The following is a 20,630-nucleotide window of genomic DNA, read 5'->3' on the forward strand; positions in this document are numbered from 1 at the left end:
ATTGGTAAGAGAACCCGGGGGGGAGATGAGGAAACATGTTTTCTCACAGTCTGACTTGTTTAGACCTGGATGGACACGTTATGCAATTACATTGAAAGGACTATTGGGGAAGAACTGGGTGCAGTGGAACAAATCGAATAGATTCACAGAAGAACGTGCAGAGACATGATGGGCTGAATGGCCACTTTGTGGGCTAGAATTCTATTATTTTATCAAATCTGTTTTTAGTTTCTCTTTCTCATTTTTAGCTGCCTGACCTTGTAACAAGGGATAAAAACAAAAGAACTGCGGATGCTGGAAATCCAAAACAAAAACAGAATTACCTGGAAAAACTCAGCAGGTCTGGCAGCATCGGCGGAGAAGAAAAGAGTTGACGTTTCGAGTCCTCATGACCCTTCGACAAAACTTGAGTGAAAACTCAGAGTTCTGTCGAAGGGTCATGAGGACTCGAAATGTCAACTCTTTTCTTCTCTGCCGATGCTGCCAGACCTGTAACAAGGGAAATTGCAATTTCTTCATCCTTCTGACTGAATCTTCCTGTGCCTGGAACAGGAGCTAATTGGACATTTCCAGCAGTGTCCAGCAGGGGGAAGATTGCTAAAGGTGTGTGTGTGTGTGTGTGTGTGTGTGTGTGTGTGATTCTGGCTGTGTCCAGCAGAGGGCAGATTGCTAAAGGTGTGTGTGTGTGTGTGTGTGTGTGTGTGTGTGTGTGTGTGTGTGTGTGTGTGTGTGTGTGCGTGTGTGTGTGTGTGTGTGCGATTCCAGCAGTGTCCAGCAGGGGGGAGGTTGCACATCTGTCTGGTGTCCCTGACGCGTTTCACTGGGTAAACACTGTGGGGAGGGTTTCAGAGTGAGGGTGGGAGCAGGCACTAAAGGCCTGGTCCCCATGTTGGTCCTAATTGGCGATGGCCACAATTGGAACTTGCCTGGAGAGGCTCAAACAGAGACAGTTACACATTTAACACTCAATTGCTGAACAGAAGCAATTTCCATGTGGATAACCTGTGTGGGCTCCTCACGCCCACTTCCACTGAGCGTGGGCAGTGGACAGCCTGGCACACAGCGGCACAATGCCGGATGGTTCTCTTACCAAGGGAGAGGGTGGGCAGGCTCTCGGACAGGGCACTGCAGGTTCTGGGGGGTAAGCTACAGAGGGTGAAGGATGTCCTGAACGGAGAAGCACCAAGGGCACCGCCTCACCCTCCTGAGACTCTCCCCCAACATCAGTTGGTGCCTCTATTCCTGTTCTCACATCCTCTTCCCTCTCCCCCTCCAGGCTGGGGGACCTGTTGCAAGATGCCAATGACCAAGGTCTGGCATCATTCCAGCGAGCCCGAGTAGGTGCCCAACATGGTCAATCGTCACAAGGTGGTCATTCCTACCAACACCGTCAGGGACAGATGTATCTGCAGCAGGTAGATTGGTGAGGATGGGGTCGAGTAGAATCTTCCCTCTTGTTGGTTCACCTGCCTCAGGCCTATTCTGCCTTTCAGGGCTCGGACACCTGGGTCTGTAACGGTGACCCTGAGACACTCTTGGTGATGGACATGCAGGTCCCACAGCAGAGACCATTATGTGCCCTTGATACGCTCAGTGCTTCCTCCATGTGGTGTTTAACATGGAGGGGGAGAGATTGATCAGATTCGGGAGAGCGGTAGGTGGGAGTCAGCAGGATGTTTCCATTCCCCTGTTTGCCCTCATGTCTTGTGACATCAGAGAGACTGTGGTCTTGTTGAGGACTCCCAGGACCAGCCTCTCCCGACTGTATGTCACTGCTCTGTCACCTCTGGTGGGGACAGTCCTGTTAGAGGGACACGGGATACCCAGGGAATGGGGGGCACGCGATTTGCGCATTGTCTTTACGTTATGTTTCTGTGAATGTGTCTACATTGGAGTTATAAGATGTCAATGTGACCCTGCCATTGTCTGACCTCCCCTCCCTCCCTGTCAATATGGAGACACACCGATCCGAGTGAGAAATGAGACACGGACAAGAGGCGGTGATCGATGCAGCCAGTTTTATTCACATGATTCAGAAAGCAGTGGGCCAGGGGTCATTGGATCCACACAATATGTCAGAAGCAGAATTACAGGAATTACAGATAGCTTCAATCAGAGCCTCAGGTGGCTCTCACAGGGGGACATTTCTCCACTTTGTTACTCAGTCAGCCTTGCAGCACTTAAAAACGAGGAAGCATTTCTCCTTCGTCTCTGTCTCACCTTCCTTGCACCCGAGTGGTCTACAGGAGCCTCCAGTTTCACTACACCCCAAGGCTCGACCAAGGAAAGAGAAAGGAAGACTTCATTGATGCCAACAGTCATGGCCCTCGAGGGCCCAAGTTTAGTCTAACTGATGTACATTCAGAGCTAACCTGTAGAGAGTGCATCCGGAGTGATCTAACTAAGGGATACGGAGACACGAACTGTGCAGAGTGAGCCTAGTGTTGTCTAACCGAGGGATACGGAGACTGGAACTGTGCACAGTGATCCAAGTGTGGTCATACGAAGGATAATGAAGATCAGAATGGTGCTCAGTGCTCCAAGTGTTGTCTAAGCAAGGTATGAACAGTCCAGAACTGCTCTCAATCAGAATGCTACAATGTATTTTACACAACTGAATACCAGCACAGTCCTGATGGGCTGAATGGTCTCCCATTGCCCGTCTCAGTGTTTCTATAAATTGAGCACTGAGAGATGTACTCATTTCCCAAAGTAGACGTTGCACTCACTCCTCCATCGGCAGTGATGGGCTGCACCAGCACCAGGAACCCAAGCAGCAAAAGCAGTGCTTTCCTCATTCTCCGCTGATCTCCTCCCAGTCACAATGAGATAGCAGGAGCACAGACGCTCTTTATATGTACACACAGAGCATTCTGTAGTTAATAATCACACACACGCAGAGCGGGTAGACTCTAACTTGGACACGTTGAAGGGAACATTCATTAACTGAGTCCAACATTAACTGGAATCAAGTAGGTTTCTTTATTAATAAGAAGAGGGACAGATCTGAATAATGATTGAGCTGACAAAGGTTCATAGGAATTGTTAGCTGTGTTTTTAATCTGAATCATACAACAGAGACGGAGGCCATTTGACCCATGGTGCCTATGCTAGCTCCTTGATCATGTTATCTCATTATTCCCAGTTTCCTCTGTGCTTTGTCCTTAGCTATGCAACATTTTCCCACTCAATTATTCATCCAATTCCTCTTCTGAAGATTACTGTTCAATCTTCTCTGAATGTCCCTTCAGGCAGCGAGTTCCAGTTCACAAAAACTCCTTTAATAAATGGAAATTCTCATCGTCCTCCATCTAGTTCTTTTGTCAATGAAATAAAATCAGTTTCTACTGGTTCCCTAATCTCACATCCTCGGAAATCTCCCACGATCTCTATTGGGAAAAAGGTTTGGGACTTGTACCTGGTGTCCTGGCGCCAAGATTTATCCATCGGCCAACACAACGATCACATATTATCCAGTCGGTATTGCATTGCTGCTGGGATCTTGCTGTGCACAAATTGGCTGTCACATATTGTGGATTAAAACAGTGACTGTCCTTCAAATTGACGTTCAGTGAATATCACTCACTGTGCCCAGTGAGACCATAGTCCTTCTCTGGTGTGACTGAGCTCACCCAGAGATACAGCCTCCACCCCTCCTTCTAGAGATACTATCATCTCTCCCACCCCCTCCTATCCCCCCACACACCCCCACCCCCAAAACCCCACATCTCAATTTTCTCCCCACTCGGCACCTCCAGCCCTTCAAGATTCCCTCCCTTTTACCTCATTCCCACAACCCTCTATCCATTCCCTCTTCCCAGGGCCCCTGTCCTCATTGATCCCTCACTGCCGTCTATCTGCATTGCCTGGATGGGCCGAATGGCTTCCTGAGCCGTGATGACCCAATGAATCCACCTTAATTGGCTGTTTAATTGACTCCCAGTGATGGGCATTAGCTGGAGACTAAACTACTCTCCTGTATCCAGGATTGGGATGAAAGGTTGGAGATGTCTGGAATGCAATGTGTGGATAAAGAGTTCCATGTCGGCCATCAGAGTTGAAGCACAAATCAGTCACTTTGAGCAGTTTACCGGCCTGTTAAATATTTCCCTGGAACACGGAACTGAGCGGACACCAGGTGCCATCCTGTCTGACAGCCTTGAACAAGGTGTGAGGATCTGACAGGAATGAATCAGCACAGGATAGGGTCCAGCAGCTCACTGCCCGTCTGTGTGGACAATACACAGGCTTTAATCTTCTAAATACCCTCAGCAGCCCCTCCAGGGCTCACACATCCTCCCTCATGTGTGGTGATCAGAGCTGGATGTATTAATCTAGCTGCAGCCTAACCAGGGCTTTATAATTGTTCAGAGTATCTTCCCCTGATTTTGCACTCAGTACCTGTACTTATGAGTGTCAGGCAATGACCATCTCCAACAAGAGAGAATCTAACCATCGCCCCTTGACATTCAATGCCATTATCACTGTATCCCCCACTAACTTCATCCTGGGAGTTACCATTGACCAGAAACTGAACTGGACCAGCCATATAAATACTGTGGCTACAAGAGCAGTTCAGAGGCTGGGAATCCTGCGGAGAGTAACTCACCTCCTGACTCCCCAAAACCTGTCCACCATCGACAAGGCACAAGTCAGGATTTTGTTGGAATACTCTCCACTTGCCCGAATGAGTGCGGCTCCCAAAACACTCAAGAAGCTTGACACCATCCAGGACAAAGCAGCCCTACTTGTTCAGCACCCCATCCACAAATATTGCCTCACTCTACCAATGACGCACAGTAGCAGCAGTGTGTGTACCATCAACAAGATGCACTGCAGTAACTCACCAGGACAGCATCTTGCAAACCCACGACCTCTCCCATCTAGAAGGACAAGGGCAGCATACAAATGGGAACACAACCACCTGGAAGTTCCCCTCTGAGCCATTCACCATCCTGACTTGGAAATATATCAGCCATTCCATCACTGTTGCTGGGTCAAAATCCTGGAACTCCCCCGCTAACAGCTCTGTGGATGTACCTACACCACAGGGACTGCAGCGGCTCACCACCACCTTCTCAAGAGGCCATTTGGGAGGGGCATTAAATGCTGGCCTAGCCAGCGATGCCCACATTACATGAATGCATTTTAAGCAATGGAGCCCAATACCCTCCACGCTTCACTAACTGCTCCCACATCCTGCCCTGCCAAATGTCAAAGATAAAATTTCAGAACACCCCATATCCCTCTGTCTCTGAACGCTCTTTAAAATTGTGTCATGTAGCCCATAATGCCTCTCCCTATTCCTTCTGTCAAAATGCATCACCTCATACCCCTCTCTACAAAATTCCATCTGCCACTTTTCTGCCCATTCTGCCCTCCTATCTACGTCCTGTTTCCATCGATATCTATCGTCCTCACTGGTTGCCATGACTTCAAGTATTGTTTCATCGACAAGTTTTGGAATGTCACCGTATTCCTGATGTCAGTAATTGGGGGAACAGCACTGTCTACATGCTCCAATCTGACAAACAGCCCTTTACTCCAAGAGCACTTGTGCTGGCTCATCGGCTGAGGGAGGGCAGTAGACGAGAATCAGAAGGAGCCATTTTTTTGCCCATGTTTGACCTGATGTCATGAATCAATATTGAGGACTCCAATGGAAACTCCCTCCCACCTGCAGAGCACTGAATCACTGCCGGTGGGACAGGGACATACCCAGGGATGGTGATGGACACGTCTAGGACAATGGCTCTGAGACATGACTCTGTGAAAATGATTATGCTGGAGCTGCAGGACCTGAATGTGGCCCTGCCATTGTCTGACCTCCCCCTTCCCTCCCTGTCAATGTGGAGACACACCGATCCGAGTGAGAAATGAGACACGGACAAGAGGCTGTGATCAATGCAGCCAGTTTTATTCACATGATCCAGGAACTAGTGGGTCAGGGGTCACGGGCCCTACACATTCCGTGGAGCCTCTAGACGGTGATGGAGTCACGGGCCTTGGTTTCCCATCGTTGCTTCATCCGTAGATGAGTTGTTTCAAGAAGCAGCATTTCATCGACGAAAAGCACCTTTTGGATACCAAAACCTCATTCTTGCGGCAGTGCTTCCATCGACAGTTGCCCTCTGGCATTATGTTGCATTCATTGGGCGTTCCTGAAATGCAGAAAGGAATCCTCTGTGAAGCCAGTAGAAAGAGCTCTCGACTCTCGCTCAAACATTTATTATGTATCACCCTAAATGGTGAAGTCCCCCTTTCACTGCCACATCCTGATATTACACAATCATCAGAGATAAAAACAAAAAAACTGCGGATGCTGGAAATTCAAAACAAAAACAGAATTACCTGGAAAAACTCAGCAGGTCTGGCAGCATCGGCTTATATTTCACCAGCTTATATTTCAACTCTTCCTTGGACTCGAACGCAAGTTCTGTCGAAGGGTCATGAGGACTCGAAACGTCAACTCTTTTCTTCTCCGCCGATGCTGCCAGACCTGCTGAGTTTTTCCAGGTAATTCTGTTTTTGTTTTACACAATCATCAGTTTGGTCTGTGAGGCCTAGACAAAGGACATGGAGAACAGAACAGCACACAGGGCTCTATGGGACGCCTAACCAAGGGATATGGAGAGCAGACCTGTACCCAAAGGACCAATTGTGGTCAAACCGAGAGATATGGAGAGCAGACCTGTGCACCGTTCTCCAGGTGTGGTCTAACCGAGGGATATGGAGGATCCAACCGAGGGTCAACACGTCGATGAGAAGCACAAGGCGACTAGGAAAGCTGCTTGGGTTTTTATCGAAAAGGATGGTTATTTTTCTTTTAAAGGTGATTTATGGAAGGGTGCTAAACTGAGATGGACAGCTTCCTGTTTGGGAAAAGTTTTAAGGATTGTGGAACAAAGATGGGTGGATGAAGTTAAGATGCCAATTGATGGGTAGCATGAAGAGCCTGAATGGCCTCCTCTTCATTCCCTGAATGTTCCTGCTGTGTCACTCCTGGGAGTTATACTCACGGCTCTGCCTTGGATTCACTACTCCACCCTCAGCGATGGGCTGTAGCAGCACCAGGAGTCCAAGCAGCAAGAGCAGTGCTTTCCTCATCCTCTGCTGATCCTCTCAGAGTCACAATGAGGTGACTGGATTACGCTGCCCTTTATATCAACGCCTAGAGCATTCTGTAGTTAATATTCACACAACCACACGGTGAGCACTGGCTCCAACTTGAGCTTGTTAATGGAACTGTTCATTAACTGAGACCAACAGTTTCTCCAGTGAAAGACTAAATGTACCTCTCAAGTCATCCTTTATTTCATTAGTATTCAGAGAGACAGATCTGTGTAATGATTGAAATGTTGGAGGTTTAAAGGGATGCTTCTCTGTGTTTAAAGTAAATATATGTTTGCAATGAGGGGGAACATTTGGCCCATCGAGTCACTGCTGGCTGTTTGATAGATCTACTAAATTATGCTTCCACAACCTGTTCTCTTCACCCACCGCCCCACCATTATGTTCCCAGTCAATTATTGATCCAATTCCCCTTTGATAAATTGCTATTGAATCTGCTTCCATTATCCGTTCAGGCAGCACATTCCAGATCACAACAACTCTTTGTGTCAAAAGGAATTCTCCTCATCTTCCTTCTCGTTCTCCTGCTAATCATTTTAATTTGTTCCCAATTAGTTTCTAATCTCCCGACATTGAAATTATACCAATGTCCAACTGTAAGAACAGTTGGAGAGTTTCCCCTCAACTGAGGTCAATCGAGTGATATGGAGGCCATGACTGTGCACTGTGCACCGAGTGTGGTCTAACTGAGGGATATGGAGACCAGAACATTACATACTGCTCCAACTGTGGTCTAACCGTGGGATATGGAGAGCAGAACTGTGTATAGTTCTTCGAGTGTGGTCTATCCTTTGTAGGGCCAGGTTAACTCTCTCTTCTCCCAATGAGACCATGATCCTTCTCTGGTGTGACTGAGCTCACAAAGAGGTACAGCCTCTACCCTCGCCTTCTAGAGAACCTAGTTCCTGTACCACCTGCCCCCTCACATCTTTATTGCCGCCCCACTCGGTACCTCCAACCTTGGAAATTCTGCTCTCTATTACCTCATTCCCACAATGCCCTATCCATTCCCTCTTCCCAGGGGTCCTGTCTTCGTTTATCCCTCACTGCCGTCTATCTGCATGGACTGGATGGGCCGAATGGCTTCCTGAGCCGTGATGACTCTATGAAACACCCCTTAATGGGTCTTCAATTGTCCCCCAGTGATGGGTATTAGCAGGAGACTAATCTACTCTCCTGTATCCAGGATTGGGATGAAAGGTTGGAGATGTCGGGAATGCAATGTGTGGATAAAGAGTTCCATGTCGGCCATCAGAGTTGAAGCACAAATCAGTCACTTTGAGCAGTTTACCGGCCTGTTAAATATTTCCCTGGAACACGGAACTGAGCGGACACCAGGTGCCATCCTGTCTGACAGCCTTGAACAAGGTGTGAGGATCTGACAGGAATGATTCAGCACAGGATAGGGTCCAGCAGCTCACTGCCCGTCTGTGTGGACAATACACAGGCTTTAATCTTCTAAATACCCTCAGCAGCCCCTCCAGGGCTCTCACATCCCCCCTCATGTGTGGTGATCAGAGCTGGATGTATTAATCTAGCTGCGGCCTAACCAGGGCTTTATAATTGTTCAGAGTATCTTCCACTGATTTTGTACCCAATACCTGTATTTCTGAGTGTCAGGTAATGACCATCTGCAACAAGGGAGAATCTAACCATCGCCCCTTGACATTCAATGGCATTACCAACACTGAATCCCCCACTAACTTCATCCTGGGGGTTACCATTGACCAGAAACTGAACTGGACCAGCCATATAAATACTGTGGTAACAAGAGCATTTTCTTGCCCATGTTTGACCTGATGTCATGAGTCAATATTGAGGACTCCAATGGAAACTCCCTCCCACCTGCAGAGCACTGAGTCACTGCCGGTGGGACAGGAACATACACAGGGATGGTGATGGACACGTCTGGGACAATGGCTCTGAGACATGACTCTGTGAAAATGATTATGCTGGAGCTACAGGACCTGAATGTGGCCCTGCCATTGTCTGACCGCCCCCTTCCCTCCCTGTCAATGGGGAGACACACCGATCCGAATGAGAAATGAGACACGGACAAGAGGCGGTGATCAACGCAGCCAGTTTTATTCACATGATCCAGGAACCAGTGGGTCAGGGGTCACGGGCCCTAAACTGTCCGTGGAACCTCTGGACGGTGCTGGAGTCACGGGCCTTTGAATTGGGTCTGGAGTCACTCCATTCCTGCTTCATCCGCATGCGTTAGTCTTAACCACGCAGCATTTATAGATCCAATAGCACTTGGGGAACATCCAAACCTCGTTTCTGCGGCAGTGTCCCATTCGACAGGTGCCCCCTTTAATTCTGTCACACTCAGTGGACATTCCTGAAATGCAGAAAGGAATCCTCTGTTAATGTCACCAGTAAGGACCCTCGACTCTCGCTCAAACATTTATTATGTATCACCCTAAATGGTGAAGTCCCCCTTTCACTACCACATACCGATATTGCACAATCATCAGTTTAGTCTGTGAGGCCTAGACAAAGGAAATGGAAAACTGAACAGCACACAGGGCTCTATGGGACGCCTAACCAAGGGATATGGAGAGCAGACCTGTACCCAGTAGACCAATTGTGGTCAAACTGAGGGATATGAAGACCAGAACTGTGAACAGTGCTCCAAGTGTCGTCCAACCGAGGGGTATAGAGACCAGGACCGTGCACAGTGTTCCAGATGTGGTCTAACTGAGGGATAAGGAGACCAGAACTGTGCACAATGCTCCAAGTGCAGTCTAACCGAGTGAAATAGAGATCAGAACTGTGCTCAATGCTCCAAGTGTGGTCTCACCGAGGGATATGCAGACCTCAATTATAATTAAAACCTACAATATCTTAGAATTTTGTTGCAATTTAAAGATTCTGTGGGGTCAATTGTTGAGGTTGGAGATCAGTTAAACAAAAATATATATAAATTACCAACTTTTCAACCATTCCCAGGCTGAGATTGAAGGGTTTGGTACCAAGGTATGGTTCATGTTCCAGAACCAAGCTGCAGAAATGGATTTAAATACAGATCAACAATGATCCAATCGAATGGCAGCACATGTTTGAGTGGGTGAATGGCCTATTCCTGTTCCTGTGAATGGTTTCATAGATTGGCGACTGAGAGATTCACTGACCTGCGTAAATATAGTTTTCAGCGATGATGTGTCCCAGCACCAGGAGCACCAGCACCAAGAGCTGTGCTTTCCTCATCTTCCACTGATCTCCTCAGAGCCTCACTGAGCTGCCTGGGATACAGGAGCTCTTTATATGAACTCAGAGTATAATCTGTAGTTAATAATCACACACACACACCCACACAGACACGGTGAGGATTGGCTCCACCTTGGGCACGTTGAAGGGATAGGTCACTCACTGAGAGCAACAGTAACTGGAATCAGTGATTAAATGTGTCTCGCTGGGCGATTATGTGTTAAACAACAGAGACGGCCCTGTGTAAGGATTGAACTGGGGAAGGTTTGTAGAAATATCTTTCTGCGATGAAGGTAAGTATAATACAGCAGAGAAGAGGGCCATTCGGCCCATCGAGCCCGTGTCATCTCTCTGAAGCAACTATCCAATTATTCCCATGCTGCTTTCCTCTGTCAATATGCCGGCTGTTTTGATTGGCCCTCATGATCCACCCAATAGCGTCAGGTGTCCCCACACCCGCCCCTTTCAGTTCCCCTTCCCTTACACTGAATCTACTTTCCAATGTACAGGTCACCAGAGAATAACCGGCAATGGCTTCTCTTTCTGTTCCCACACCCATACCTCTGGTGTCCCCCAAGGATCTACACCCCACCCTCCACACCTCCCCATACACACACCCCCACTACCACCACACCCACACCCACAACCCCACCACACCCACACCCACACTCCACCCCCCACACCCACACACCTACATCCCCACCTCCCACACCCACACCCTCAGCAGCCCCACTCCCACACCCACACCCCCACCACCCCCACAGTCACACCTCCACTAGCCTCACACTCACACCCTCACCACCACCACACCCACACCCTCACCATCCCCACACCCCCACACCCACACACCCACCCTCTGCTGGATGCTCTTTGAATTACACACACTCACCTTTACTGATCTACCCCCTGTGGATGCTCCCAAAATTACACACACTCACCTTTACTGATCTACCCTCTGCTGGATGCTGCCAGAATTACTCACACTAACCTTTACTGATCACCCCCTGCTGGACGCTCCCAGAATTACACACCCTCACCTTTACTGATCTACCCCCTGCTGGATGCTCCCAGAATTACACACACTCTCCTTTACTGATCTACCCCCTGCTGGATGCTCCCAGAATTACACACACTCACCTTTACTGATCTACCCCCTGCTGGATGCTCCCAGAATTACACACTCTCACCTGTGCTCATTCACCCCCACTGCTGGATGCTCCCAGAATTACACATATTTTTTTTGGAAAAATATACTTTATTCATAAAATATCTGGAAGAAGATTCCAAACCATTTCAAAATCACCATCACAAAAGTCCAATCAGATTCAACTTTTCCACATGGATCACAAGGAGCATCAATACAATCAATGAATATTCCAATCATTTCAATCTGCTCAATGCAGACACTCAGACAATGGGATTGGTGTTATCCACATACATCATGTTGCTCTCTGAGGTGCTTCAGTACATTTCTAATACAATTAGTATTCACTGCAGACATTCATTGGGAGCTGTACAGCCCGAGGGGCTCTCAACAGTTCCCAGTCCCTCGGTGCCCTGTGACAGAAAGGCCATAGACAGCGCCCCTTCCCCATTGGGCCTTTGTGGTGTCTGCCCCAAGCTTTAGTGTGTCCCTCAGCACGTAGTCCTGGACTTTGGAATGTGCCAGTCTGCAACACTTGCTCGGGGGCAACTCTTTGCGCTGCTCAGGGAACCATCCCACAGGATCCACTCTCTCCTTATCCCTCAAGGCCTCTAAGACGTTCCGTGCCGACCACTGCCTGATGGACTTGTGGTCAAAGGTGTTTCTCTGCATAAATGTTTCCACCAGGGACAGTTGGAGCCACACGGTCCAACTACTTGGAGTGTTTCCCCGGCAGCGTGGCCAGATCCATCCTTCACAACCCCAGGGACAGGTAGAACCTCAGCACCTAGTGACACTTGGTGTTTGTGTACCGAGGGTCTACGCACAGCTTGATGCAGCCGCACACAAAGGTGGCCATCAGTATGAGAGCGATGTTGGGCACGTTTATTCCCTCTTTATCTAGAGGCTTGTACATCGTGTCCCTGTGGACACGATCCATTTTCCACCTCCAGATAAAGCGGAAGATGGCTCGGGTGATCGCCATCGCGCAGGAGTCTGGAATTGGCCAGACCTGCACCACGTACAGCAACAGCGAGAGTGCCTCACACCTGATGACCAGGTTCTTACCCGCAATGGAGAGGGAGCGTCGCTCCCACATGCCCAGTTTCTTTTTCACCATAGACACTCGCTCCTTCCAGTTTCTAATGCATGTCCCGGTCCCTCCTGAACCATATCCCCAGCACCTTCAGGCCGTCAGCCCTGACAGTGAAGGGGACAAAGGATCGGTCAGCCCAGTTCCCAAAGAACATGGCCTTGCTCTTCCCAGGACTTACCTTGGCTCCCGAGGCCAGTTTGAACTGGTCGCAGATGTGGATCAGGGGATCCGAGCAGAAGATGGTGACATCGTCCATGTACAGGGAGACTTTGATCTGAGTGCCTCCACTGTCTAGGATCGTCACTTCTCTTATACCCGGATCCTTCCTGATGGACTCAGCAAAGGGTTCTATACAACACACCAACAGGACAGGGGAGAGAGGGCAGCCCTGCCTGACTCCAGATTTAATCGGAAAGCTATCTGATTCCCACCCATTGATTGAGACGGTGCTCCTGATGTTAGTGTAGAGATAACCCTGCTCCCAGAATGCTTCAGTCAATTCTCACCAACTTCCTCTGTTGGATGCTCTTCCTCCTGTTGAGTACAAGAGTCCTTCTCCTCGATTCCCTCCTGAGTCGCGATGTCTGCGGTGACTTCTCCCAGCCAGGGCTCTCACATTCTCCCTCATGTGTGATGATCAGACCTGGATATATTAATCCAGGAGCAGCATAAGCAGGCATAATAAATTAAGAGTAACTTACGCTGATTTTGTCCCGAATACCTGTATTTTTGAGTGTCAGGTAATGACCATCGGCAACAAGAGAGAATCTAACCATCGCTTGACATTCAATGCCATTGTCATCACTGAATCCCCCACTAACTTCATCCTGGGGGTTACCATTGACCAGAAACTGAACTGGACCAGCCATATATATACTGTGGTTACAAGAGCAGGTCAGAGGCTGGGAATCCTGTGGAGAGTACCTCACCTCCTGACTCCCCAAAGCCTGTCCACCATCTACAAGGCACCAGTCAAGATTTTTTTGGAAACCCTCCACTTGCCTGGATGAGTGCATCTCCCACAACATTCAAGAAGCTCGACACCATCCAGGACAATGCAGCCCCGCTTGATCAGCACCCCATCCAGAAACATTCACTCCCTCCACCACCGACGCACAGTAGCTGCAGTGTGTGTACCATCTACAAGATGCACTGCAGGAACTCACCAAGGCGCCGCTCAACACCACAAACTCTACCATCTATAGGGACAAGGGCAGCAGTAACAAGGGTACACCACCACCTGGAAGTTCCCCTCCACGCAATTCACAATCATAGGCTTGGAAATAATTCGGCTGTTCCTTCACTGTCGCTGGGTCAAAATCCTGGGAATCCCTCCCTAACAGCGCTGTGCATGCAGCGGCTCACCACCACCTTCTCAATGGGCAAATTGGGAGGGGCATTAAATGCTGGCCTAGCCAGCGATACCCACATTCCATGAATGAATTTTAAACAATGGAGCCCAATACCCTCCATGCTTCACTAACTGCTCTCTCATCCTGCCCTGCCAAATCTCAAAGATAAAATTTCGAAACACCCCATATCACTCTGTCTCTGAACGCTCTTTAAAATTGTGTCATGTAGCCCATAATGCCTCTCCCTATTCCTTCTGTCAAAATGCATCATCTCATACCCCTCTCTACAAAATTCCATCTGCCACTTTTCTGCCCATTCTGCCCTCCTATCTATGTCCTGGTTCCATCGATATCTATCGTCCTCACTGGTTGCCATGACTTCAAATATTGTTTCATCGACAAGTTTTGGAATGTCACCGTATTCCTGATGTCAGTAATTGGGGGAACAGTACTGTCTACATGCTCCAATCTGACAAACAGCCCTTTACTCCAAGAGCACTTGTGCTGGATCATCAGCTGAGGGAGGGCAGTAGACGAGAATCAGAAGGAGCCATTTTCTTGCCCATGTTTGACCTGATGTCATGAGTCAATATTGAGGACTCCAATGGAAACTCCCTCCCACCTGCAGAGCACTGAGTCACTGCCGGTGGGACAGGGACATACCCAGGGATGGTGATGGACACGTCTGGGACAATGGCTCTGAGACATGACTCAGTGAAAATGATTATGCTGGAGCTACAGGACCTGAATGTGGCCCTGCCATTGTTTGACCTCCCCCTTCCCTCCCTGTCAATGTGGAGACACACCGATCCGAGTGAGAAATGAGACACAGACAAGAGACGGTGACCAACGCAGCCAGTTTTATTGACATGAATGAGAAACCTGTCGGTAAGGGGACACGGGACCTACACAGTCCGTGGAGCCTCTAGACGGTGCTGGAGTCACTGGCCTTTGAATTGGGGCTGGAGTCACTGGCCTTGATTTCCCTTCCCTCCTTCATTCTCTGTTGAATCGCTTCAACACGCAGCATTCATACCCACTGTCACACTTGATGGGTATCTTAACCTCGGTTCTGTGGCAGGAACCTCTTCGACATCGGCCCCCTGGTATTCTGTCACATCCAAAGGAAAATCCTGAAATTCAGAAAGGAATCCTCTGTTGAAGCCACCATTATGCACCCTTGACTCTCGCTCAAACATTTATTATGTATCAGCCTAAATGGTGAAGTCCCCCTTTCACTACCACATCCCGATATTGAACTATCATCAGTTTGCTCTGTGAGGCCTAGACAAAGGACGTGGAAAACAGAACAGCGCACAGGGTTCTATGGGACGCCTAGCCAAGGGATATGGAAAGCAGAACTTTACCCAGTGGACCAACTGTGGTCTAACTAACGGATATGGAGAGCAGAACTGAAACCAGTGAACCATCTGCGGTCTTGCCAATGGATGTGGAGACCAGAACTGTGCACAGTGCTCCAAGTGTGGTCTAACCAAGGGATATAGAGACCAGAACTGTGCTCAGTGCTCCAAGTGTGGTCCAACTGAGTGATAAAGAGACCAGAACTGTGCACAGTGCTCCAAGTGTGGTCTAACCGAGGGATATAGAGACCAGAACTGTGCACAGTGCTCCAAGTGTGGTCTAACCGAGGGATATAGAGAACAGAACTGTGCACAGTACTCCAAGTGTGGTCTAACCGAGGGATATAGAGAACAGAACTGTGCACAGTGCTCCAAGTGTGGTCTAACCGAGGGATACAGAGAACAGAACTGTGCACAGTGCTCCAAGTGTGGTCTAACCGAGGGATATAGAGACCAGAACTGTGCACAGTGCTCCAAGTGTGGTCTAACCGAGGGATATAGAGACCAGAGCTGTGCACAGTGCTCCAAGTGTGGTCTAACCGATGATTAAGGAGGCAAGAATTGTGCAGAATGCTCCAAGTGTGTTGTGGCCAGGGCATATGGAGACCAGATCTGGGGCCCACGATAATGACACAACTTCTATATTCACTTGAACAGATAGAAAACGCCCAATTTGCCTCACAGGAGCTAACTAAACAAAATGGAGACTGAGACCCAGCAGCAGATATCAGGGCCTGTTGACCCGAAGAGGTTTGTTGTATAGAGCGTCTTAAAGGATGGGAGAGAGTTGGAGCGATTTCCACAGGTAATTCCATCGCTTTGGCTCCAGGCAGCTGAAGGTTCGGCTGTCAATGGTGGGTCACTTAAACACTGGGAATACACAGGAGAGCAGAACAGGAGAATCACAGAGATCTGGAAAGGTGTTGGGTCTGGGGGCGATGTCAGAGATATGGAGGGGGTGAGACCGTGGAGGGGTTTGGAAACACAGACCAGGGGTCTAGGTTCCCCCCCCGCCCGGCAGGACATTACAGTCCCAGCGGAGTGAACGGAGATTAAAATATCTCACCACATCCACTGGGGTAGACACACTGCGGCAGGGCCAGAAAACACTGACCAATGTCTAATTGGAAGGAAAGTTGGAGAGTTCCCCTCAACTGTGGTCAACCGAGTGATATGGAGATAGGGAGGGTTGTGGGGCTGGAGGGGGTTATGGGGATAGAGAGAGTTGTGGGGCTGGAGTGGGTTATGGGGATAGAGAGAGTTGTGGGGCTGGAGGGGGTTATGGGGATAGAGAGAGTTGTGGGGCTGGAGGGGGTTATGGGGATAGAGAGAGTTGGGGGGCTGGAGGGGGTTATGGTTATAGAGAGGGTTGTGGGGCTGGATGGGGTTATGAGGATAGAGTTGTGGCCCCTGGGGGAGCTTACAGATATACAGGGTTATGTAGTGCCTGGCGGTATATCTTTGATGGGCAGTTATGAAACACCTGCTGGATGTTGCGGAGAGACAGACAGTTGTAGGGGCTGGAGATTTTCACAGGGACAGGGAAGGTTTTGGAGGATGGAGGAGGTTACACTGGTCTGGCCTCTCGAAGGATGTGGAGGGATTTGGATGTAAGAATGAGAAGGACAAGGAGGCTGGTGTAATTCCCACTCCAACATTCTCCCTTTGCTTTCCTTGAGCAGTGATTGGAAGGGACAGGGAGTGAGAGAGCTCTACAATCCTGCCCTCTCACCCTGCACCCTAACAACCACACAGAGAATCAAAGAGTTCGAAATGGACATTGTTCCAAACAGCTGCTGAGACAGGGAGGTCGCTACTCACCCATGACCTGGAAATCCTGAGCGATCAGCAGGAGAGCAAGAACCAGGATCATAGGCTTCATCATCTTGACCAGAGTCCTTCTGTGTCAGGATCAGAGAACTGGAGACTCCAGAAGGTGTGTGTGTGTGTGTGTGTGTGGAGTCACAGAGAGAGCTTGGGAGAATTTATGATTCCAGAGATGGGGAGTGACTCCTGCCTAGGGAAATATCTTCTCTTAATATGAGAGGTGAATGGCCGTTTGGCTGAGGGAGCAAGACAATGGGTGTGGACAACTCCGGGTTTCATCCCAAGTGACCTTGTCTCATGTTAATCCTGGAAGCTATTCCATCTGTTGAGACACAGGGATCAGTGGGGGTGACAACAGATCGAGTCCAGGTAAATGCCTGGGATCTCATAAGGAGAAACTCTTCCCTGAGACAGGATGGTCAGGAACAATAAGGACACATACCGAAGCTGTTTGGTAAAAGAGCAATTGTGAGATGCAAGGAAACATTTCATGACATAGCGAGTTGTGCTGATCTGGATAAACACATTAAATTAAGACTTTAACAGGGCAATGGAGCAAGAGAATGGGAAGTGGGACTAATTAAATACTTTTACAAAAGATCTAGCAGAAACACGATGGGTTTCATGGTGTTTTGTTTCTTTCTGTTATATGCAACTCATACTCCAACCCAAAAAGTTTAGTCATATGTCTTCTTAAACCCAAACTTTACATAAAGATCTAAAAGTCCCTTATCCACAGGATATATTTACATAAACACTGTGATCGCTCAGGGGTGATGGAGGAACCTGTTTCCCTGAAATCCAAATAATCAGGACATTGTGTGGAAACAAACTGAGAGACAGGAGCTTGGTTCACTGAGGGTAAAGTCACTGAATGTTCCCCACTGGCACAGATCAATCTCGGGGTAAATTGTTGTGAGCAGATAACACCGTGAAATATTCGGTGTTAGTCATGAAGGAGGCTGGGACAGAGAAGCTGGGAGGTACTGAGTGAGGGGATTGTGGAAACCTATTTTTAACATTCTCTGAAACTTTTATCCCAACCATCTCCTTAATTGCTGGACACTCATAATCTGCATCCTGCTGAATACCTGACAAGGCTTGGCAAGGCATGGATCGACAAACAAGGACAGACACTCAATACAGCAAGATACAGATCACAGACCAGAGCCTGAACAAGGACCACAGTTTGTACAGAAACCCCTCTTTATACAAAGACCTCATTCCGAACACATATCACACACTGAACACAGAGCCCAATCTAAACACAGATCCTAGTCTAAACTAACAGCACAGTTTGTACACAAAGCCTTCTTTATACAAAGACCTCACTCTGAACACATATCACACACTGAACACAGAGCCCAATCTAACCACAGATCCTAGTCTAAACTAACAGCACAGTTTGTACACAAACCCCTCTTTATACAAAGACTCTGAACACATATCACACACTGTAAACAGCCCTCAACATAAACACAGATGCTTGTCTGAACAAATACCACAGCCTGAACACTAACCCCACTCTGAAAGCAGACCTCAGTGTAAACATACATCCTAGATGGACCAAACCCCACAGTCGGAAGGCCCCCCGATTCTGAACACAGGAGCCGCTCTGAACACAGGGCATCATCTAAACAAAGGCCCCAGCCTGAGCAGAAACCACTCTCTGAGCACATTCACCTCTCTGACAACACAGTTCACTCTCAACATAGACCGCTCTCCAAACACAGAACCCACTCTGAACATGACCCCTGCTCTGAACACACACCCCACACTGAAGCTAGGCACCTCGAATCACAGAGCCCTGTCTGAACACCATCCCTACTCTCAACACACGCCCCACATTGAACAGAGACATCTCTCTCAGCGCAGACCCTACTCTGAACAACACCCCTGGCCCTGAACACAGACCCCACATTGAACGTAGATCCCTCCCTGAACACGGAGCACTCTGGACACCACCCCCTGTTGGAGCACAGACACCTCTCTGAACACAGGCCACACACTGAATGTGGTGTTTGCGAATGTGTGCAGAGTGGTGTCTGTATTCAGCGTTCTCTGCTCAGAATGGGCTGTTTACTCCCTCTGATTACAGACCTCACACTGAACACAGACCCCAATCTCAGTACAGGCCCCACTGTTTAAGGTCGCTCTCTGTTGAAGAAGGCTATCTACAGTGGTCCTCAGGGATCAATGTTTTGATCACAGCTCTCTGTGATAAAGATTAATGAGCTGGAGTTTGTTGTACAGGGTAGATTTTTAAGTTTACATTCTGTGTAAATAGCAGAAATGTAATAAAGAATGAGGAGGTTTGTAGTATGATTATTATAGCACAAAGAGTCGGGTGAATGGTGCAGGAACATGGCAGATGAATACTAACACAGAGGAGTGAAGAGGTACATTTTGATCGGAATTATAAGAACTGGCGATGCACAAGAATGGTTCTATTTTCAAAGTGATTCAGGAACAGAGAGATCTGGCGACTTGGTGCAGAAATCTTTGACACACAAGTTGGGAATTCTCCCCAATACAGAGATGATATCCCTGACTTCGTCAATGCAGGAATAGAGCACAAATGAAAGGAAGCTATTGCTAAAACCCTTTCTAACACCCTGGCGATCCCCGAGCTGGATAACTGTGTCTAATGATGGGCACCAGCCTTTGGGAAAGGTGTCAATGCCTGAGAGAGAATGCGGAGGAGATTCACTAGAATGACTAGCAGGGGTGAGGGGCTTCAGTCAATGTGCAGAGACTGGGGACGCTGGGATTATTCTCCTTGGAGCAGAAAAGGTGAAGTGGACATTTAACAGGACCCATTCAAAATCAGCGTGTCGATGGAGTAAATAAGGGTAAAACACTTCAAGTGGCAGAGGGGATGGTAACCAGAGGGAAACAGACAGACAGAGATTGGTAAGAGAACCCGGGGGGGGAGATGAAGAAACATGTTTTCTCACAGTCTGACTTGCTTAGACCTGGATGGACACCTTATGCCATTACATTGAAAGGACTATTGGGGAAGAACTGGGTGCAGTGGAACAAATCGAATAGATTCACAGAAGAACATGCAGAGACATGATGGGCTGAATGGCCACTTTGTGGGCTAGAATTCTATTATTTTATCAGATCTGTTTTTAGTTTCTCTTTCTCATTTTTAGCTGCCTCACCCTGTAACAAGGGAAATTGCTATTTGTTCATCCTTCCAACTGAATCTTCCTGTGCCTGGAACAGGAGCTAATTGGACATTTCCAGCAGTGTCCAGAAGGGGGTAGATTTCTAAATGTGTGAGTGTGTGTGTGTGTGGGGTAGATTTCTAAATGTGTGAGTGTGTGTGTGTGTGCGTGTGTGTGTGATTCCGGCAATGTCCAACAGGGGGACGATTGCTAAATGTGTGTGTGTGTGTGTCTGTGTGTGTATGTGTGTGTATGTGTGCGCATGTTTGTTTGTATGTCACTGCTCTGTCACCTCTGGTGGGGACAGACCTGTCAGAGGGACACGGGATACCC

This window comes from Carcharodon carcharias, assembly GCF_017639515.1.
Source record: "Carcharodon carcharias isolate sCarCar2 chromosome 38 unlocalized genomic scaffold, sCarCar2.pri SUPER_38_unloc_1, whole genome shotgun sequence".
In the NCBI taxonomy this organism is placed as follows: domain Eukaryota; kingdom Metazoa; phylum Chordata; class Chondrichthyes; order Lamniformes; family Lamnidae; genus Carcharodon; species Carcharodon carcharias.